Source organism: Zalophus californianus, chromosome 4 (assembly GCF_009762305.2).
Source record: "Zalophus californianus isolate mZalCal1 chromosome 4, mZalCal1.pri.v2, whole genome shotgun sequence".
Classification (NCBI taxonomy): domain Eukaryota; kingdom Metazoa; phylum Chordata; class Mammalia; order Carnivora; family Otariidae; genus Zalophus; species Zalophus californianus.
The window spans coordinates 101,511,319-101,520,463 of NC_045598.1; positions in this window are offsets into that span (position 1 = coordinate 101,511,319).

Consider the following 9,145-nt stretch of genomic DNA (forward strand, 5'->3'; position numbering starts at 1 on the left):
AAAGCAATCCTTGTGTATATGGGAGCCTAAACTGGTAAAATCACAGTATCTTACATTTAAATAGCCCATATATATAACTTAATCTAACTTCCCTTCCACTCAACAAGGACATGCCTTCTGCCATAATCTCAAAAGAAAGTAATTCAGCCTCTGCTGGAATAATTCCAATAATGAGGAATTCATAAATCAAATATTTTATCAAAGGGTACAATATGGAGGAGAGAAGCAGAAAGTGAAGAATATAGCAGGCATGCAGAGGGAAGCAGATTTGGAGCAAGAGTCCCAGCTTCTTTCTTGTTCCCCGCTTTAGGCTTTTCCCAAGGCCCATAACCATTCCTGCTCATGGAGTCTATAAGTCACCATTGTTTCTTTATACTAAATTCCCTGTCCTTTTTTATTGCTTAGTTTCTGTTACTTAGAAAAACAAAAAAACAAAAATAATTAACTAACAGAGGAACACAGAATCATCCTGGGGCAACCTGTTCTTGAAACAACACTCATACTTCCACCTTTTACTTTTTCTTCTTAGACACACTAAAATTATAATTCCAGAGAGAGGACAGTGGTCTTCCTAGCTCACTGATGAGCTTTCAGAAGGCCAGAGTTTGTCTCTGTATGAGACTGCCCAACACTTAGACCTCAGGAACTCTGGAATCTGAGTGACTTTTGCTTCTAACTTGATCAGCATCATGCCATTTCCACACAGGCATTACCTTTGAGCTCCTGCCCTTTGATCCTTTGAGCAATAAAGGACTGTGTAATAATGGTGAACACTATGATCAGTACATGGAAGGTAGTCAACTGTTTCACAACGAATGGAAAAGGGGTATCAAGAAACATTGGTTTAGAACTTTAAAATTTATAAAGCTTGTTCTTTGTCTTCCTGAAACCTGATGACACTGTGAAATGGTAAAAGTACAAGAATCTTGGAGCCTGTAAACATTGTACTAAAAGGAAAAAAGTAAACAGAAGCCTTGAATATCATAGGAGTTGCCAGCAAATTCTTAAAACTTATTGAAGAAACCAAGTAATGCACATATCTAAACTTAAATCAAGCTGCAGATACAGGATGAGATTTTCCCCTAAAGGGTCAGAAGGTTGCAGAGATTTTACAAACGACATCAAAGGAAGCAATAGCTAGGGGCTTTAATCCATTTATTCTTAAACAATTATTGAGTGCCTAATTAGATGCCAGATACAAGTTAGGTAAGGCAGATGAGTAAAAAAAAAAAAAACAGTCTTAGCAACCTTTGCCCCGGGTCTACCCACAGACTATGGTGCTTAGAAGAGGTCTGCCAGTAAATACCAGCTCCTGTTTGAATTGAATGACTGCATAAATTAAAAAGGCATTTCTCAGGAGGTGAGGCTCTTGGCAGACAAAAGAATAGAAAGCCACTATATCTGGCCTGATATGCAGTCATATGCACTAGTACGGCCGAACTGGTGATTTTAAAAAATTGAAATGCTGGGCGCCTGGGTGGCTCAGTTGTTAAGCGTCTGCGTTCGGCTCAGGTCATGATCCCAGGGTCCTGGAGTCGAGCCCAGCATCGGGCTCCCTGCTCCGCGGGACGCCTGCTTCTCCCTCTCCCACTCCCCCTGCTTGTGGCTCTCTCTGTGTCTCTCTCTGTCAAATAAATAAATAAAATCTTAAAAAAAAATAAAAATAAGGATCGAAACGCTTCCCTACAGATTTGTAAACAGCTGCGGCCCTGGGCTCCCGCCCTCATCTCCTACGCCGCAGCACCAGAATTCTTATAGCGCTCCCTCGGCAGGTCATCCAGATTAGGTCCTGATTGGTCAGTTTCCATGCCAGTCAGTTCGAAAGCTCCGCCTCCCAGGTGGCCATTGGCTACCTCCAGAGACTCCAGAACGGTCCCACCTTCCACCCTGGCCCGCACCCTGGCGCCCGCCCTTTGGCTGCTGTGCTATCTCCGGCGGGCCTGGAAAGCGTTCCTGCCCGCGTCTGTGCTGGTGGTTATTTTGAGTTATCATCCCTGACTAAACCTTACAGTGCGAGCTCTGTGGAGGCAGGAATTTGTCTTTTTATCCTTGAATTCGTTCACGGACCTTAGCTGTGTCATTCCCACAGACGGTCCAGACATTGAAAGTAAAGATCTGGGGGGAGGAAGGTGGAGAAAAGAACAAAGTGTGCATTGTAAGTAATGTGAAGGCCTCTATTTAAATAAGATCACGTTAGATAGCCTGCTTCAAATATGAAGCCTTAGCAAAGTTAGCCCCTGCCTTCTAGAAGCTACCTCATGAAATGACTTTTCATCACGTCTCTGTGGTTTCCCTACTTTGTCAGGAAAGCCAGGCAGACAGCAGGCCCAGGTGGTCCATCCCTTGGAGTTTGAGACTGGTGGGGTTGGGATTGGGGGGGGAGAGGGGAGGAGCGGAATGAGGATAGTTAGGGTAGTTTTGATAGCATCTAAAATATGTTATCCAATTTAAAAAATTTTTTAACAGATTTCTTCCTTCCCCTACCAGCCTCTAAATCAAATCCTTTCAGGTCAGAAAAAGTAGTCATGTGTTATTCCCCAGAGTCTAGTGTCCCATATCTGGAACCTAGCAAATGCTCAATTAATATTTATTGAATAAATGACCAAATGAATGGCATGCTCATAGATTGGGACAACACTGCATTGGTTATATATAGCACAATTCAGGGTTGGTACTCTACTAAGGGAAGACATATCTGTCAACCATTCCCTTCATTTATCCAATTAGTTATTTAAAAATATTTATTGTTGGGGCACCTGGGTGGCTCAGTTGGTTAAGTGTCTGCCTTCGGCTCAGATCATGATCCGCCCCCCCCCAGCGTCCTGGGATTGAGTCCCCCATTGGGCCCCCTGCTCAGTGAGGAGCCTGCTTCTCCCTCTCCCTCTGCCCCTCTGCCTGCTTGTGCTCTTTTCTCTCAAATAAATAAATAAATAAAATCATTTAAAAAATATTTACTGTTCAATCACTATGGGCTAGGAATAGCAGGTGCTGGTTTATACAAAAGTGAACAAAAGAAACATGAAGTTTGTTGGTAGAGGTTACATTCTACCTGGCTCAGTCTCTCTCCCGTTAGCCCCAACCCAGGTCTACCCCAATTGCTTCTCACCCCAGTCTAGAATGATAAAAGCCTTGGGTGGTGATTTTTTTTTTTTTAACCGTGAGTGTCCACCTAAATTGTCCCTCAGAACTGCAGCCCTACTCCCCTTCTGTGGAGTCCGAGTGGATTGAGGTTTCCCAACAGCCATTACAAGTTCCTGATTTTAGCTGCTGTTGTCTCAACTACTGCCACCGTTGCTTGGCTTCCCCCTCATATTCCTCCGGCTCCTTCTTTCCTGGACCCTATCTTTTCTACTCACACTGGTGTTCCAGAAATTAGTGAACAACTTTCTCACTGAGTGATTTTTCTTTACAATCATAAGGGTCAGATATTTCAGTTATTACTGGTCTTTGTTATCCTTCCTTGTTCAAAAAAAAAAGAAAGAAATTATTAGCCTGACTCATTCAGCCCTACCTCATTTCAGTGCCTCATTTCAGTGCCTGAAAACTGAATCCAATGCGACATTAAATGTAATGAAATGGGGCACAACAAATTGCTGTTAATCCTTTCTTGTGATGAATTCCCTGTCCTCCAAAGACACAATTTTTGTTAATCAGTCCCTTGTGATTCTCCTTTCCCTGCTCCTTAGCCCACCCTCTCATTCTGTTACTATCTGATGTGGGACCTTTTCTCCCCACTTTGTTTGGGAGTATGATCCTCTGGTTCTGGAAATCTGACAGTCAAACCCAAATTTCAATGTGCCTACCTCAGAGCCCTTAGGTGAATGAGAACCAAATCCCAGAAGCATTGTCCCTTTTTTATTCACTATTTATGCAGCACTATTATGGCAGCTTTGAACTGGGGCTTCAGGAGATCAAAACAACAATCCTTTCTTCCTCTTCTAAACTGAGATCAAACTAGGAAGTAGAGAAATAATACTACTACTTTTATTACTGGTCAAACTAAATGGGGAACACGGATTTAGATCTTTAATGACACAAAGGTCTTGCTAACATTCTACTCCAGAGGGGCGCCTGGGTGGCTCAGTTGGTTAAGCAACTGCCTTCGGCTCAGGTCATGGTCCCAGGGTCCTGGGATCGAGCCCCGCATCGAGCGCCGCATCGGGCCCCGCATCGGGCCCCGCATCGGGCTCCCTGCTCGGTGGGAAGCCTGCTTCTCCCTCTCGCACTCCCCCGCTTGTGTTCCCTCTCTCTCTCTGTCTCTCTCTCTGTGTCAATTAAATAAATAAAATCTTAAAAAAAAAAAAATTCTACCGCAGAATGAGGCAGACTTACCCACCGAGCTAGGAAACAGCAGACCTTCCCCAAGGAGGCAGCAGGCACATGGCAGAGAACAAACCAGGATATACCTGCACTGAGACCAGAATTTTCTCAAAAATACTCACCTATCTTTGGATATGGCCCTACACCAAGAGGGACCTTGACCGTACAAGGCCCTACGATGATCTTAGCACCTTTGTTTCCTTCCAGTTAAGTGGCCGTGATGATCTCATAGACTTCTAGCTGTTGGCTTTCTACCAGCCTTTAGCTGGGGAGAGGTTGCATCACAATATGCTTTTGTGGAGGATGTGACTTTTGTAAATTTTGTATGATACACTGCCTTTCTTATTAGTGTCCTCATTGTGACTGTGTTCTACTTCCGTTTATGGCAAAGTATTGCTGCAAAAGTAAAATCTTTAGATTTTTATATTACTCTGGGAATAGGTTGTGTATTTATGTTGGCATCCATCATTTTTGTTGCCACAGATGGCAAAACCTCAGCTTAAATTACCGAATGTGTTTGGGTTTTGAACAAGTTTTACATTACTACTTGCTTTTCTTCAATATGCTCTATGAAAAAAGATGGAAAATGCTGCTGAGAAAACCTGAAAATACCGGTAATATAAAAAGCCCTAATTAAACCTCTAAAATGCTTTAAGACTCTGGTAAACAAACATTATGTATTAGGTGCTATCAGATGCTTTTATAAAATTTGTATAACTTTATTTTTTTAAAGATTTTATTTATTTGTCAGAGAAAGAGAGAGAGAGAGAGCATAAGCAGGGGGAGCGGCAGGCAGAGGGAGAAGCAGGCTCCCTGCTGAGCAAGGAGCCCGCGCAGACTGACCCCAGGACCCTGGGATCATGACCTGAGCTGAAGGCAGAGGGCAGATGCTTAACGACTGAGCCACCCACATGTCCCTAAAATTTGTATAATTTTAAACCACTCTTTGGAAGAAGGAAAAAGGTCAAGAAGATAGTTTATATTATAGCCTGGATACAAATACCATTTACCACAAATTGCAACAGAAGCATTTTATGTTTTGTTTGTTTTTTTTTTTTAAGTTGATCTTTGTAACTGTTGTAACTTTGTAATTGAAATTTGTCTCAAATGGAATTTTATGGAGGTTTTGGGGTTTTGGGGGGAGGATGCTGGTGTGGAGACAAACTTTTATTTAACAAATTACAAATGAATAAGGGGATATTACTACTAATCCATAGAAATAAAAGGGATTATGAGGAAATACAATTAATAATTATATGCCAACAAATTAGATAAACTAGATGAAGTGAATAAATTCTGGGGCCCCTGGGTGGCTCAGTCGTTAAGTGTCTGCTTTGGCTCAGGTAGTGATCCCAGGGTCCTGGGATGAAGCCCCGCATCTGGCTCCCTGCTCAGCAGGAAGCCTGCTTCTCCCTCTCTCCCACTCTCCCCACTTGTGTTTCCTCTCTTGCTGTCTGTCAAATAAATAAATAAAAATCTTTAAAAAAAAAGAAACGGACAAATTCTGAGAAAGACACAAGCTACCTGAATTGATTCAAGAAGAAATAGAAAACCTGACTAGACCTATAACAAGAGAATGAATTAATAACAATGGTAATAATAATAATGATAATGATAATATCTCCCACAAGGAGAAGTCCAGGTCTGGAGAGCTTAATTTGTGAATTCCAGAAAATGTTTAAAGAACACTAATGCTGGGATGCCTGGGTGGCTCAGTCAGCAGGGAGCCTGATCTCCCTCTGCCTGCCACTCCCCCTGCTTGTGTGCTCTTTCTCTCTCTGACAAATAAATATATAAAATCTTAAAAAAAAAAGAACACTAATGCTTTGCAAACTCTTCCAACAAATGTAGAAGAGAACTGCTCCCAACTCATTCTATGAGACAAATATTACTCTGACACCAAAGCCAAATAAGGACTTCACAAGAAATGAAAGCTACAGACCAATATACCTTATAGTAGTGAACTTTTCCCAGCAACACATTAAAAGGATTATACATCATGACCAAGTGGAATTTATCTGAAGAATGAAAGATTGCTTCACCCTATGAAAATCAATATATGTAATATACCATATTAATAGAATAAAAGACAAAACTCATATGATTATCTCAATGAATGCAGAAAAAGCATTCAAGAATATCTAACATTTTTTCCTGTTAAAAACAGTCAGGCAACTGGGATGCCTGGGTGGCTCAGTTGTTAAGCGTCTGCCTTGGGCTCAGGTCATGATCCCAGGGTCCTGGAATGGAGCCCCACATCAGGCTCCCTGCTCAGCAGGAAGCCTGCTTCTCTCTCTCCCACTCCCCCGGCCTGTGTTCCCTCTCTAGCTGTGTCTCTCTCTGTCAAATAAATAAATAAAATCTTAAAAAAAAAAAAAACATCAGGTAACTAGGAATAGAAGAGAACTTCCTCAACCTGATAAATGACATCTATGAAAAACTCACAACTAACATTGTACTTAAAAGTGAAACACTGAAAGCTTTTCCTCTAAGACTGGAAACAGTACAAAGATGTTCACTCTCACCACTTCTACTCAACCTTATACTTGAAGTTCAAGCCAGGGCAATCAGGCAAGAAAGAGAAATACAGGCACTGAAATCGGAAAGAAAGAAGTAACACTAAATCTATTTGCTGATGACTTGATCTTGTATATAGAAAATTCTAGGGGCGCCTGGGTGGCACAGTTGGTTAAGTGGCCTACTCTTGGTTTTGGCTCAGATTGTGATCTCAGGGTGCTAGGATTGAACCCCATGTCCGGCTCCACATTGAGCATGGAGTCTGCTTAAGACTCTCTCTCTCTCCCTCTCCCTTTGCTCCTCCCTCTTGCTCTCTCTCTCTCTCTCTAAAACAAATAAATAAATCTTTTGAAAAAAAAATTCTAAAGAATCCACAAAAAATAGAATAAGTGAATTTATCAAAGTTGTAGGATATAAGATCAATATGCAAAAATCAATTGTATTTCTATGCACTAAAAATGAACAATCCAAAAATAAAATTAGGAACACAATTCCATTTACAACAGCAGAAAAATAAATGAAATATTTAGGCAATTCTAACAAAAGGAGTGTAAGATTTATAGACTGAGAACTATAAAACATTGTTGAAAGAAATCAAAGAAAACCTAAATAAGTGGAAAGACATCCCATGTTCATGGGTTGAAAGATTTAATGGGGTTAAAATAACAATAATTCCCAAATTACTGTTAAAATAACAATAATTCCATGTGCATTACAATCCATATCACAATCCCAGCTGGGTTTTGTTTGTTTGTTTTGTTTTTTTAGAGAGGGGCTATGGGCAGAGGGAGAGGGAGAGAGAGAATCTTAAGCAGGCTCCATGCCCAGTGCAGAGTTCAACATTAGATAATTGCAAAATATAATGAAAATAAGATACCATCGTAAACCTATTAGAATGGCCATCTGCAAGCTAGAAATCCAGAAAAGCTGGTGGTATAGCTCCAGTCTGAGTCTGAAGGCCTAAGAACTACTATTTCCTATTCTATTTACCAAGTTAAATTATTAACCTGTTGTTATCTAACATAGTACACTAAAAATCGTGTAATGAAATAAAATGTCAAGAGAAACACACTAAAATTATACAATATCAAAAGATACTTCAAATTTGGATATTAACCTTTTTTCATTACCAAGTTTCCAGGACAAAAATTAAGAGATTAAATCCCTACCATTTATAAATTAGACCCCATAGAAAATCCAGAATCTTTAAAGCTCACAGAAATTATAATGTAAAAATGTTACTCTGACATTTTTTATTCTACTCAGTCTCAGCCAACAGAATTCTTTTTTAATTTTTTAAAGTTTATTTATGTATTTAAGTAATCTCTACACCCAACATGGGGCTTGAACTCATGACCCTGAGATCAAGAGTTCCATACTCTTCCGACTGAGTCAGCCAGGTACCCCCAGAATTCTCTTTTTTAATTTTTATTTATTTTAATTTGCTTTATTATTTCTTAATTTATTTAATTCCAGTATACTTAACATACAGTGTTATATTAGTTTCAGTTGTACAATATAGTGATTCAACAATTGTACACATTACTCAGTGCTCATCATGATAAGGGTACTCTTAGTCCCTTTCACCTATTTCATATCCCCCACCCACCTCCCCTCTGCCAACCATCAGTCTGTTCTCTATATTTAAGGCTGTTTTATATTTAAGTCTGACATTTTTCTATGTCTCTTTTTTTCTGTTTGTTTTGTTTCTTTTTCTTTTTTTAAGATATTTTTAAAGATTTATTTATTTGAGAGAGAGTGAGCTCACGAGTGGGGGGAGGGGCAGAGGGAGAGACTCTCAAGCAGACTCCCTGCTGAGCATGAGCCCGAAATGGGGCTTTATCCCATGACCCATGAGATCATGACCTGAGCCAAAACCAACAGTCATATGCTCAACCCACTGAGCCACCCAGGGGCCCTGTGTTTGTTTTGTTTCTTAAATTCCATATATGAGTGAAATTATATGGTATTTGCCTTTCTCTAACTGACTTATATCACTTAACATTATATGCTATCCATCCATGTTGTTGTAAAAGGCAAGATGTCATTCTTTTTTATGGCTGAGTAATGTTCCATGGTGTGTGTGTATATATATACCACATCTTCTTTATCCATTCATCTATCGATGGACACTTGGGTTGCTTCCATATTTTGTCAGCCAGCAGAATTCTTTTTTTTTTTAAGATTTTATTTATTTATTTGACAGAGAGCGAGAGAGTGAGCATAAGCAGGGGGAGTGGCAGGCAGAGGCAGAGGGAGAAGCAGGCTCCCTGCAGAGCAGGAGGAGCCTGATGTGGGACTCCATCCC